The sequence below is a fragment of the Rhinopithecus roxellana genome, chromosome 9 (genome assembly GCF_007565055.1).
Source record: "Rhinopithecus roxellana isolate Shanxi Qingling chromosome 9, ASM756505v1, whole genome shotgun sequence".
NCBI classification, from domain to species: domain Eukaryota; kingdom Metazoa; phylum Chordata; class Mammalia; order Primates; family Cercopithecidae; genus Rhinopithecus; species Rhinopithecus roxellana.
In genome coordinates, this window is record NC_044557.1 from 46,332,916 (window position 1) to 46,345,985 (window position 13,070).

The following is a 13,070-nucleotide window of genomic DNA, read 5'->3' on the forward strand; positions in this document are numbered from 1 at the left end:
GAACACCCAGGACTGGCCAGGAATATGAGTCTGACTTAGGCTTTCTCCATTCTTGGTTGCACATATACACAGACTGAGATAGGCATGTGCTTTTCCCAGTCATGAAACTTTTGATGATTAGAGCTGTTGGGCCTCCTCACTTTCTGGCCTCAAAGTTGTCAATTCCAGCAACAATGGCACTGGGCATGGGTATAATACACCACTTCAATCAGGTGTGTCTACTTCCAAACAACAGAAAAATTATTCCTATGGCCTTCTGAATTCTTACAGCACCTCCACATCAGGATAAAGAAAATGTGTTATATATACACCATAGAATATGACTCAGAAAAAACAAATGAAATAATGTATTTTTCAACTTGGATGGGGCTGGAGGCCATTATTCTAAGTAAGGTAACTCAGGAATGGAAAACCAAATAGCGTATGCTCTCACTCATAAGCAGGAACTAAGCTATAGGTATGCAAAAGCACATAGATTGGTATAATGAATACTGGAAACTCAGAAGCAGAGAGGGTGGGAGGAGGATGAGAGATAAAAAGCTACATAGTGGGTACAATGTACTCTACTTACACTACTTGGGTAATGGGCACACTAAAACCTCTGACTTCACCACTACGAAATTTACCCATGTAACCAAAAACAATTTGTACCCCTAAAGCTATTGAAATTTAAAGAATTAAAAAAAAATTTTAACAGGGATCTAAAAAACTATATCAATCTTGTACATCTTTTACAAACTGATTTTCTCAATCGTTTGGTTTTGAGATTTTTTTCCAGGTTCATACAGACAGATCTAGACAATTTGTTGCCATGCAGTAATGCATTGTATGAATAAACCACACACAGCTTATCTATTAAGAAAAAAGAACCTCCATGTCAATGAAACTGAACAGTGAAGAAAAGGCAGAGATGGGAGCAGCTTTGAAACAGAATGCCACCAATTCAACAGTTCTTACCCAAAGTTCAGCAGTTTTTCAAGCATAAATACTTCTTAGAATGCTGTGTGCCTTGGTAAATTCCACAGAAATTAAATGATTGATTTTGTCAATTTTTCCAGCTTCTGGACAAAGGCTTTGCCAGTCTCTTCACTGGGACATAGCTAGATGTGGCACTCATTGCTTTTTTCTTGTGTGTAACATAATGTACATTATGTTTTCAAAGTTGATTTTTTAGGAATAATGTGAGCCCTAGAATGATGCTATGTTTTTCCAGAGACTACTTGCTTTTCTTCTCTCAGTTGCCCAGGTACGATAGCACTCTGGATGAAAATGAGCTGAGTTGCTTTGATATCTTGCTTGTAACCCAAGTGTACACCAAGGTTGGAGTGCTTTACCACTGTTTTCTCCCGCCCTCACTTCTTTGTCAGAACAAATTTTGTTGTCTTAAATCTTTGATAGAAGCAAGAGTGCTGCTCATCCTCTGGAGTTCCTACCATTCATTCTTGGAAATCATCTAATTTTCAAGGGTAAAAAGTGGCCCCAAACGTTGCACTGAAATTCACGACCTTTTTATGGAACAGTTGTTTTCAATTACTTAATATCATTATTAAGCATTTGTTTTTGTTGTTAATTTTAGTCATTTTCATTTTAAGCAGTATATTTCTCTTTTTAATTCAATTTTATTTTGTATGCTTGCTATTTAGCTTATTATTTGATTTGAATGTTAGGCGTCTAGTGTTTTATTCTACTAATAACTCTCTGTGCACTTGTAATGATTATAGTTAACATATTTATCCAATGGTGATGTCTAAGAAAAGAAACGGTGGTCTCCACCAGAATTGTTCTTATTCTTATTCTTATTCTTATTCTTATTCTTATTCTTATTCTTATTCTTATTCAGATGGAGTATGCTCTGTCACCCAGGCTGGAGTGCAGTGGCATGATCTCAGCTCACTGCAACCTCCACTGCCCCAGTTCAAGCAATTCTCCTGTCTCAGCCTCCCCGGTAGCTGGGACTACAGGCACATAACACCAAGCCTGGCTAATTTTTGTCTTTTTAGTAGAGATGTGGTTTCACCATATTGGTCAGTCTAATTTCAAACTCCTGACCTCAAATGATCCACCTACCTCAGCCTCCCAAAGTGCTGGGATTACAGGCGTGAGTGACCGTGCCCAGCCTCGCCTGGAATTATTTTAACTGCTCTTGAAATCTATCTATGTTCTACTGTCTAGAGGACTACATTGTTTTAATCTGGACTTGTAGAAAATGTAATTACACTAACATTTTCAAAAATATTTCTTGGATTTTGCCTTTAAGTTTGCTCTCACATCTGTTACAGCTCTATTTTGCTTCATATGTTTCACTGATCTCAAGTTTCCTAGTAGTCCTTTCATATACTGATTATCTTGTTTCAAAAGAATTAAACATGTAGATAATCATTCTCTATACAGCCAAATTTTCATCCATGCATGAAAGCAATAGTGAGATAATTTTACATATGCAATGATGTGAAGAAAAAAAAAGCACCCTTGAGTTCCTCAATAATAAATATAGCTGTTAACATGCTTAACAAACATATTGTATGTGGAAGAATTTATTCAAGTATTTTTTTCAATTCAGTGATGAACTGTATATTTTTATCTCTGTCATTAAATATTTTTCCAAATTGTATTTTAATGACTATGTCGAATCAAGGTGCATAGATACATCACAATATACTTAACTATTAATTTATAAGCTAAGATAAAGGAGTAGCTAAGCATGTTGGCTCCAGGGACCTATTTGCCTAGTGTTGTATCCCAGCTCTGAAAGTTAGTAAAAATATGAGTTAGTGGGTAAGTAACTTAGATTCTCTGTTCTTCTTATAAGAATATCTACTTCATAGTGTTACGAGAACTAAATAAGTGAATACATGTAAAGTTCACAGAAAATTGCCTGGCAACTAAGAAATAATAATGTTAAGCTTTTCATTTTTCATTAAGCATATTGCTGCCCTTAGGCTATCAAATTAGATTATCTCATTCTTATATTATCTAGCAGAAATTTCTTAAAATTTCTAGACCTTGAATGGTGTTCTTCCTTAGTGCTTATGCTGATTTCTTTCCTATTTTTTTTTAACATTATTTTGGCCATTACAATGAAAAATGTTAAATGTGTGTGTGTGTTCATATCATCATCTTATCTGAAAGTCTGCCTTAACCTAGCTTGTATTTAAATAAATAGTTCACCATTTTTTAAATGTCCTATCATTTCCCACTGTTATTTTTAGAATTCAATGAGATTTTTACTTTTAAATAGGTCATCAGTATATCTCCTCCATTAATAGGCATGTGCTTATTTTCAATTGTGACACAAATTGTGATCTTACATGCAAATTTTCACTGAGGCTTTTCTTTAGAAAATGTTAGACTGGGGTAGAATGCAGTACGTTGTACTAGGTTGAAGTGAAGAAATTTATCCACCCAGTTGCAAGTTGAACCCAATTGCAGGCAAAATATTAACTGTGGGACCCTCAGTTCCTACTAAAATTATATTGCCTTTTTTGAAAGCAAAATGAGGTTTGTAATATATAATGTACATTATTAAAATAGAGAAATGAATTTCATGAAGAAGGAAAACATTAACTAGAAATCTTCTTCCATTCAGATGAAACATGATCCTTGACATTTAAAATGTTTTTTCTATCACATTATGTCATATTATTTTATCCATTCATCCTGTCTATAATTGTTTATCATTGTTTATCAGGCATGTACTAGATACCAGACCCTTTCATTGGTATTAGGGAGTGGTATTGGATAAAATTGATCTTCCAACAATGCACAGGGAAAAAAAAAAAAAAAAAAAAAACTATAATGAGAATATTTGTAAAACCGAAGGTCAACCTTTCTCTATTACTAGGTAGAGAGATAACATGTAAGATTTTGTCTGAATACAGATACATAGGATTTTATGGGATATTTTCACCATTCGTGATAACAAGAGGAAAAATATTGAAGATCAAGGATTTTTGCAGTATAGATTTTCTGATATATATATAACGCAACATCCAGAAGATTCAAGATTAAATGAAATGTCAAGTGAGGGGACAGGCATGAATCTGGATATATCCATAAACTTACATATAATAGATTAATCATTAAAGTTAGAAAATCATCATAGATAACTTCTGTCCCCAAAAGAACTACTACTTACTATGCCATTTTGCTATTCTACAAGTAATTTCACTCACTTTATCTGGCATATCTAAGCACAGAATTACCAGAATAATATCCTGATTGGAAGTGAAAATGTAAGCATCTTAAGATGTGATACATTAAAACGAAAATTTCATCTTTCAAGAGAAAGGTGAAAGAGATTATACAATTAAAATAGTTATAGGTTTCAGTGAAATCCTGGAAATAAGCTGAAAAGTGATGAAAAATAAGGCAAGTAATCCAGGTTTTTATCCTGGGTCTGGCACAACTAGATAAACAATCTTAATAAGTCACTTAACATTTCATTTCAAGACTGCATGGTTTTACTTATTAAAAAGAATTGTGATTAGACAACCTATGTGGCCACTTCTTCTGCCTCTAAAACTCTAAATACAGTCTTTCTCATCTTCTCAAATTGTCCTCCAGCAGACACAATGTAAGTATTCCATATTTAACTTTTAAAATTATCTTTTGGCACAAAAGGTAACTCTGTGAGATAATAGATATATTAGTCTGTTTTATCATAGTAACAGTTTTACTATTTATATATATCAACCTAATATTATGTTATAAACCTCAAACATACACAGTAAAATTTCTTTTTAAAAATAATCAAGATACTAGATACCTAATGAATTAATATATTGTAGAAGATAGCATTTAACAGAAGAGATTTTAATAGAACTCTGATATCTGCTAATTTAAGCCATTTATAATCTGTATTTTACATTCTATATACTTGAAAAATTTTCTTAATGAATATGGGCCATGGTATTTTGTGGCACACAAAATAATTACACTGATTGAAATATTCATCAAATTATAATGGTAAGAAACTCATTAAATGTAAATATCCAAATATATGTACTCAAAGTCCCTAGGCTATATTTACCCTTTTCCTCTTTAGGTTCCTTTCCTCTTTAAATGATAACATTAAGTCACATACCTGGAATTATTATTTATTTACCAATAATCTAAACTTTGACTTTTCCCTAAATTATATGAGATCGAAAAACATTTCTCAGAAGATATAGTATGGAGCTAAGTCTTCAAAAATTAGTAGAGGTTAACCAAAGAAGAGAGGGCTCTGAAGCAGAAGAATCCGAATTTGCAAAGGGATAGAAAAAAAACCACTATTATTAAAACTAAATTTAAAGAATCGATGTTATATGGGGTTTTCCCAAAAACTAAATACAAGTTATGGAAAACAGTTAAACACTGAATTAAAGTTCTTGCAAAATGCAAGTTAGGTTACCAGCTCATTTGTAAAACATACAGATTTAAAATTGTCGTGATTTAATTAAAATGATTTCATACTTCCTGAGTATATTTTCTTAAATGTGTACAAATTCTGTGCAGAAGTACACTTTTAATATCATCCTTAAATAAATCTTAGTCATCATTCCTGATCATACTATAGATGTTGCTCTTACTGGCTTGAATTCAAACACGTGCGATTAGTCAACAACCAGTTCATTGCCAACCTTAATGTTCATTAACTTAACCTCATTTTTTAAAATGAAAAACACCACCTACTCTGCTGCCAGGAAACTGACTCAATCTCATTTATATCATGTATTCCTTTTTTTTTTTTTTTTTTTTGACGGAGTCTCGCTCTGTCGCCCAGGCTGGAGTGCAATGGCCGGATCTCAGCTCACTGCAAACTCCGCCCCCCGGGTTTACACCATTCTCCTGCCTCAGCCTCCCAAGCAGCTGGGACTACAGGCGCCCGCCACCTCGCCCGGCTAGTTTTTTTGTATTTTTTAGTAGAGACGGGGTTTCACCGTATTAGCCAGGATGGTCTCGATCTCCTGACCTCGTGATCCGCCCATCTCGGCCTCCCAAAGTGCTGGGATTACAGGCTTGAGCCACCGCGCGAGGCCAATGTATTCCTTTTAACTGGCCTTCTCTCTCTAGATAGATGCCTGTGAACCAAGCAGTAAATGCCCTGAGCCTACTCCTTCAGGTCATAACCCTTTGATAACTTATTTCTTGAAATAATGTACCCAAGTACAACAAGGCTTATTGCTTAAGCACATGTACACCTATATGTTTATTCACTTGGTTCTACCCAGGGAATCAGATTTTACTACTTTTCTCGTCAAAACACACCAACGAGATTTTATGACACTTAAAACGACATGCATATTATTTCCCTGGCTCTTAAAACTCAAATGGCTACTAGGTGCATCTGATCCTTTACCACAGCGCTTCTGGCTTTCTTGAAGTTCTCCAAATACATTGCAGCCTAGGGCATTTTCACTTTCTACTCTCTGCCTGGATGCTCTTTTCTCAAATATTCATTGGATCCATTATCTTACTTCATTTAAACCTCAAATTCGATGCTAGTTCCTCAGAACTAACCTTTGCTAACCACACTATCTGAAATAGTGAGTCTCTTTCCAGTCTTTCTGAGTCTCTTCCAGAGGCTCCTTCTGAGTCTTTTTCCAGTCTTATTTGTTCTGCTTCATTTTTCTTAGAATTTGTCACAATCTGATATTGTGTTTGATCCTTTGTTTATTGCCTCTAATCCTCACTGAAATATAATATACTCTATGAAGGAAGACACTGATTTGTTCAATAGTCTAGCCTCAGTGCTTAAAACTGTGCCTTGTATGACTACACGGTAAGAATTCAATAAATAATTGTTGAGTAAATATTTGAATTTAATGACCTTCAACAGGAAAAAATATTCTGAGTGAAGTAGCAGAGCAATTAAGAGAATTTTGCTAAGGAGAGGTTAAGAATGACTGGGAAGGGGTAATGACTGAACAGAACCTCTTAAAATTAAGGAATCAGGCTGATGAAAGTAATGAAAAATATTCATAAAAAAGCCATGAGTCAGGCTGACTACACACTTTAGCTTTCCATTATCAGAGGAAGCATATCCGCTCTGTTAATTCCTTTACCCAATGATCTTACACACATATTCCATTCTTTCATTTTATTTCAGTTTATCCATATTATATTTATTTTAATTTATTAATATTTATTTCATTATATTTATTTCATTTATTTCAATTTATTCATATTATATTTGGACTCAAAATTTAGTTTATGAAACAATATTCATGCATCATTTTATATGTTATGATTAGTGTGATATGTTTTCAATTTTAAAATCCTAGTGAGAAAGACATATCTGAAAATATATTTTAATGAAAAATAATGAACCATATATATACATTTTAGGTATTTTATTTATATTTTAATGGCATGGTATATTATTCATCATAATATTTCTATTATTTTAAATATACATATTTTGTTTTATAAAATTTAGATGGTGTCATTTGCATAATTCCTTAAATGTGTTAAAAATTAGCAAATTGCATATTTATTAAGAGTGAATTTTATGTGATACCTTGGTACCTTTATAAATCACTTTGAAAAATTAATACTCATGCTTGGTATTTGATCATTACATCAGAATTCAGAGATCATTTTCTTCTTGAATCTTGTACACAGTTTGACTGTTTGCACAGACACACACGGAAATACAGATTAAATTTCTCAAAAATGTCAGTTAAAACAAATTTTTACTATTTCCCTAAATAGTGTGAATTGTGCCAGAAATTGGGTGGTTTGCTTATTAAGTTCTGGTTTCCTCTGGATGGCTGTACACTGGCTACTAGGACCTGATTTCTGAAAGAGAAAACTATTTAAACTAGTTCGGCTTTAGCCTTACTTTCTTCAACTGATTTTTCTCTCCAAACTGTCTTTCTCTGCTCATACACCGGTGAACTGCTTGTCCTGATGTAACATTTCCAGGCATCAGCTATTCAGTATTTTGTCTCTTAGTTCAAATTCTCACTCACAGGAATCTCACTGACTGCTGGCTAAAGGAGGAGGAGAAATCATAAGCACATCAATTGCTCCCTCCTGATCCAATCAGTTTGTGTCTTGATTGTGGCTTCCTATGGTCTCTTAAGCAACATCTTCAACACAGCAACACAGCAACATCATGAGGGCTGGCAGACACTCCAACTGTGTCTACTCAGAGATGAGTAAACCAAGTTAGAGTTAAAAATATTATTTTCAGGCACAGTGAGAGAATTTGCCATCAATCAACATGGACTACCTTTACATAGAGAAATAAATTTTAGAATTTTTTTATTTCTAAATAAAATAAAATATTTAATATGGCTTATTAAATCAATGGAAAATAGGATCTAATAACAAAGTGTTGTCTATTCCAGCTGAAAAAAAAACAAATGCTTTAAAACTACAAAATTTTTGTAGCACTTATGACTTATAGCATAAATTTTACATTTCCCATACTGTAATTACAATATTTATCTAATTTGTCTGTATAGTTTTACAAATTTACTACCTTCTATTTTGTAAAAAGTATTACATATTATGCTCATTTTTTTCTAGAAAATGTTGTTGGAATAAATACCTGGTTATTAATGTACTCATCATGACATGTGTATGGTGACTATTTACATGTCATTCCTTTGCCTGGTAAATAATCCTCATTTCTTCCTTTCACACTGTGGTAGGTAATCTTTTTTTAGGAAATAGAGTCTGTAATAGTAGGAAGTAAATTTTCTTCCACTTATATTTATATGTGATTTAATTAGGCTCATAAACAATCGTGAGATTTATAGGATGCATCACATCAACTAAGCAAACTGCAGAGTCCCCTGACTCATTTAAGAATGATTTTTAGTATATCATCATGATTCAGATTAATGTAAAAAAAACTGCTAAGAAAAGAAATCACTGCTGCAAGAAAAGAAGTGCTTATTTAGACAATAATCAGTACTACAAAGAAAGAAAAATCAAAGATAAATTACACAGGTATATCTGAGATCTTTGAAACGAGAGAAGAAAAATGAATATCTTATGAGATGAATATAGGACATACTAAAGGGCAGTTTAATAAAATATATTAGAAATGGTCTTGAAAAATTTTTACCTAAAACATGAATATTTTAAACAATAACTCTAAACATATTTTTGTATAGATTTTTTTCCTGCACTGAAATAAATTCCCTCCTTCATCCTCTTTATCTTTCTAATAAAAAAGGAAACAAAAAACAAAAAAAGTAAAACCAATTTTTTTTTTTTCTTTTCTTTTGGTTTAGCAGTAAAACATATGCATATTTGGTGGTTAAGTGACCTAAAAAATAGGAAATTATTACTAAAATGGATGTAATGGAGACAAAAGTCTTTTCAGTTTGTCTTATTCATCTTTCTCACGAAATAGGCACTCACAAATTCCAATATTAGATGGAAACTTATTCAAAATATATGTAGATTTGTTTCGGAGGGCATAGAATAGTAGTTGATAGCTGAGCATCATCAGAATTCAAGCAAACCTGTACTAGAATCCAACTTTTATACTCTCTGGGACTGTGACCTCACTCAAGTTACTAACTGTTGCAAGCCCATGTTTTCCCAACTGTAAAAAGGAAATTATAATGAACCAAATATCAAAAGTTAATTAGAAAATTAAACAAGATAATGCATGTGTGAAAGATTGATTACAAAAATAATTGTGATTTTTTCACTCCATCCTGTATCCTCTATAGTGTGATTTTGAAACTCCTCTTATGAGGCTGTGTTGTCTCTTTCCCTCACCTTGAGTGCGCCAATACACTGCGGCAAAAGTAACTGAGTGCTACTTTTGAGGTTTTGCATAAGAAGTCTTGTAGACTTCTTTCTCTTGAAACCTGACTAACTATCATGAGCGTAAGCCCATGCTAGACTACTGGATAATGAGAGAAGATTTGCTCAGTCATTCACATCACCCCAGTTGATATCTAACCAATGGCAAAACATGTTCATAAGGCCATCTTAAAACTGCCAGTTCCTGGATGACCACTAGGTGACTGCAGAGTATGTCTACTATAGACGGTAGCATGCGCTCACCCAGACTCTGGTGTGAATTCTGAGGTGAGGAACCATCCAGTTGAAACTATCTCAAATTGTACATTAACAGAATTGTACACTACTACTAAATTAGTCTATGAGTCAATTGCCATTTTTTTAAGGCACAAAGATCAGGGTTATCTGTTATGCAGCAATAGCTAATTGATAAAGAAATAGAAATACTCAGAACAGTGTATGACACATATTAAAAATGCAAATATTCCACGTAATACTATCAGAAGTTAAAATTTGTCTTTCAGTTGTTTTCCTAATGAGTAGGAAATGCAAACTTTTTAAATTAATATTTACTAAAAAGTCAACACACACACTTTGGGAGGCTGATGTGGGTGGTTCACAAGGACAGGAGATCGAGACCATCCTGGCTAACATGGTGAAACCCTGCCTCTACTAAAAATACAAAAACAAAATTAGCTGGGCGTGGTGGCAGGTGCCTGTTGTCCCAGCTACTTGGGAGGCTGAGGCGGGAGAACGGTGTGAACCCGGGAGATGGAGTTTGAAGTGAGCCGAGATTGCACCACTGCACTACAGCCTGGGTGACAGAGTGAGAGACTCCATCTCAAAAAAAAAAAAAAAAAAAAAAAAAAAAAGTTAACACACAAAAATAAAAATAAAAGTTTCTTAAAATTTGTCTTGTACTTCATTAGAAATCTCTTTATATCTCTTTATCTTGTTATACATTAGTAAAGTAATTGTTTGCAAAGCTTTCTTTTTGGTGTGCACATTTTTAACCTGCAATGCTGCATTTATTTAATTGAAGTCATTTTTTATGTCTGGATTAACATTCTTACTTCTCTGGGTAAAGCTTCCATATCCTTTCATCTCAGATGATACTTTAACATACCACCCTGACAAACACATATGGTAAATAATTTATATTTAGTCCTTCATATCAACTAAGAACTTTTAGTTTTCAGTCATTTCATGAGTAAGTAGATATCCCAGGGGACCAACTACCAAAGGGGGAAAACAAAAAAAGGATAGATTCTGGAACAATAATCTGCTCTTCAAAGTTCACCTCATAGACAACTTCAGATAATGTCAAAGCCTCTTCAAACAACTGAAAGTAAAATTAATCCTTAAATTGAAAAAATCTGACATTTAACTAAAGTTAAAAGTGAAAAAATTTCCCAAGTTCTTTAAACTACATGTGTCATTCGTGATTCTTAGGGCTCATTGTCCTCAGCTAACTTGGTTAATTGATTATGAAACTAAATGCAATGTTGACAATCTTTTCAACAATGAGTTAACTCCTACTGTCTTGTTTGAGTCATTTCAATGTTTACTATTCACCCTACATGTTCATTGACATCCCTGAGGACCTATTTTAAGATGAGAATTATATGTGTGTGTGTGTGTGTGTGTGTATGTATATATATATATATGGAATAAAAAGAGAACAGAGAAAAATATGTCAAAAGATATCTTCAAACTTATTGTTAGAAAAGGACTCATAATTTTCTGCCATCTTGACTTTTCTGTTTATAAAAATAACAAAAGCAGCACATAGTGGCATTTATCCTGAAGGACTATAAAATTAGTATAACTTATATCAATCATAATTAAATAAGTGAAGATATATAATTATAGGAGGTCAAGTAGGAGTTAATAATTATCCATAACTAATAGTGTTAAGTCTTTTTCCACATAAAGGCATGGGTTTAAAAAGTTGTGTATTTTTGGTGAAACCCCGTCTCTAATAAAAATACAAAAAATTAGCCCAGAGTGGTGGCATACACCTGTAGTTCCAGCTACTCAGGAGGTTGAGGCAGAACAAGTGTATGAACCCAGGAGGCAGAACTTGCAGTGAGCCGAGATTGCGCCACTGCACTCCACCCCGGCAGACAGAGCGAGACTCCATCTCAAAATAAATAAATAAATAAATAAATAAATAAATAAATAAATAAATAAATAAAAACGTTGTGTATTTTGAAATTCAGAAAGTTATATTAGAACAAATGTGAAGAGTCTGAGATTTCATCCTACTTACAACCTAACAATTTAGCCTGCCATGGTTTCATAGATGCTAGTTTCACAAATGCTGGAAGATAGCACAACTTTTTGACGCAAGACTTGTTGCTAACAGAAATAGTAGCTTGTGTACCAGCATTTCTGAGCCAGCTTTCTGAGTCCCAAATCCTCATAGACAATGTGAGGAGGGAGAATTGTATCTACATTGCAGTGGATTGCGTGTTCCTTAAGCTTAGGGAGCCCAAATCTTTCATAAAGGGCAGTGACTTGCCCGCCTGTATAGTTTTCTGTAATACTAGCAAATGACCACAAATTGAGAATTTTAAAACAACACAACTTATAATTTCACAAGTTTTATAGATCAGATGTCATGGCATAGAATGGATGGGTTCTTTATTCTGGGTCTTACTAGGTTGAAATTAAGGTGTCACTTGGGCTGTAGTTATTATTTGGGGTTCAGAGGTCTGTTCCAACCTTCTGGCTATTGAAACAATGTGTTTTCTTCCAGTTATAGGACTGAGGTTCCCATTTTCCTGTTAGTGATTGGTAGGGATACTTCTCAGTTCCTAAAGCTGCCCACAGTTTCTCACAGTGTGGTCCACAGAGGCAGTCCAAAAAATGGATGTTTGGTTTCTTTCAGGTTATCCACTATGAGTTTCTCTGATTTTTTTTTTTTTCTTTTGTAATATCTGCATTTAAAAGGTTTACCTGATGAGGTCATGCTTGTCCAGGATAAAGTCCCTTTGCCTCATAATATAACATGATTGCAGGAGTGATATCTCACTATTTACACAGGCTCTTCACACACTCAAAGAGGAGGAGTTTGTAGAAAGAGATGTGTCATCAGAAAACTTCTTAGAATTTGGCCTGCCACATTGGCTTTTTCCCAGGAAAGAGACACCATCTATATCTTCCAAAGAGGTAATCAGGCATGTCCTTCACTTCTCGGGGAGAATTATCTATATCTTCCAGTGTAGCATTTGTCTACACCACTGAAAGTTGAGGAATAGCAATGGCACTGGGAAAGAAAGCTGCAGACACTGTGACATGTTTACATGGCAAGT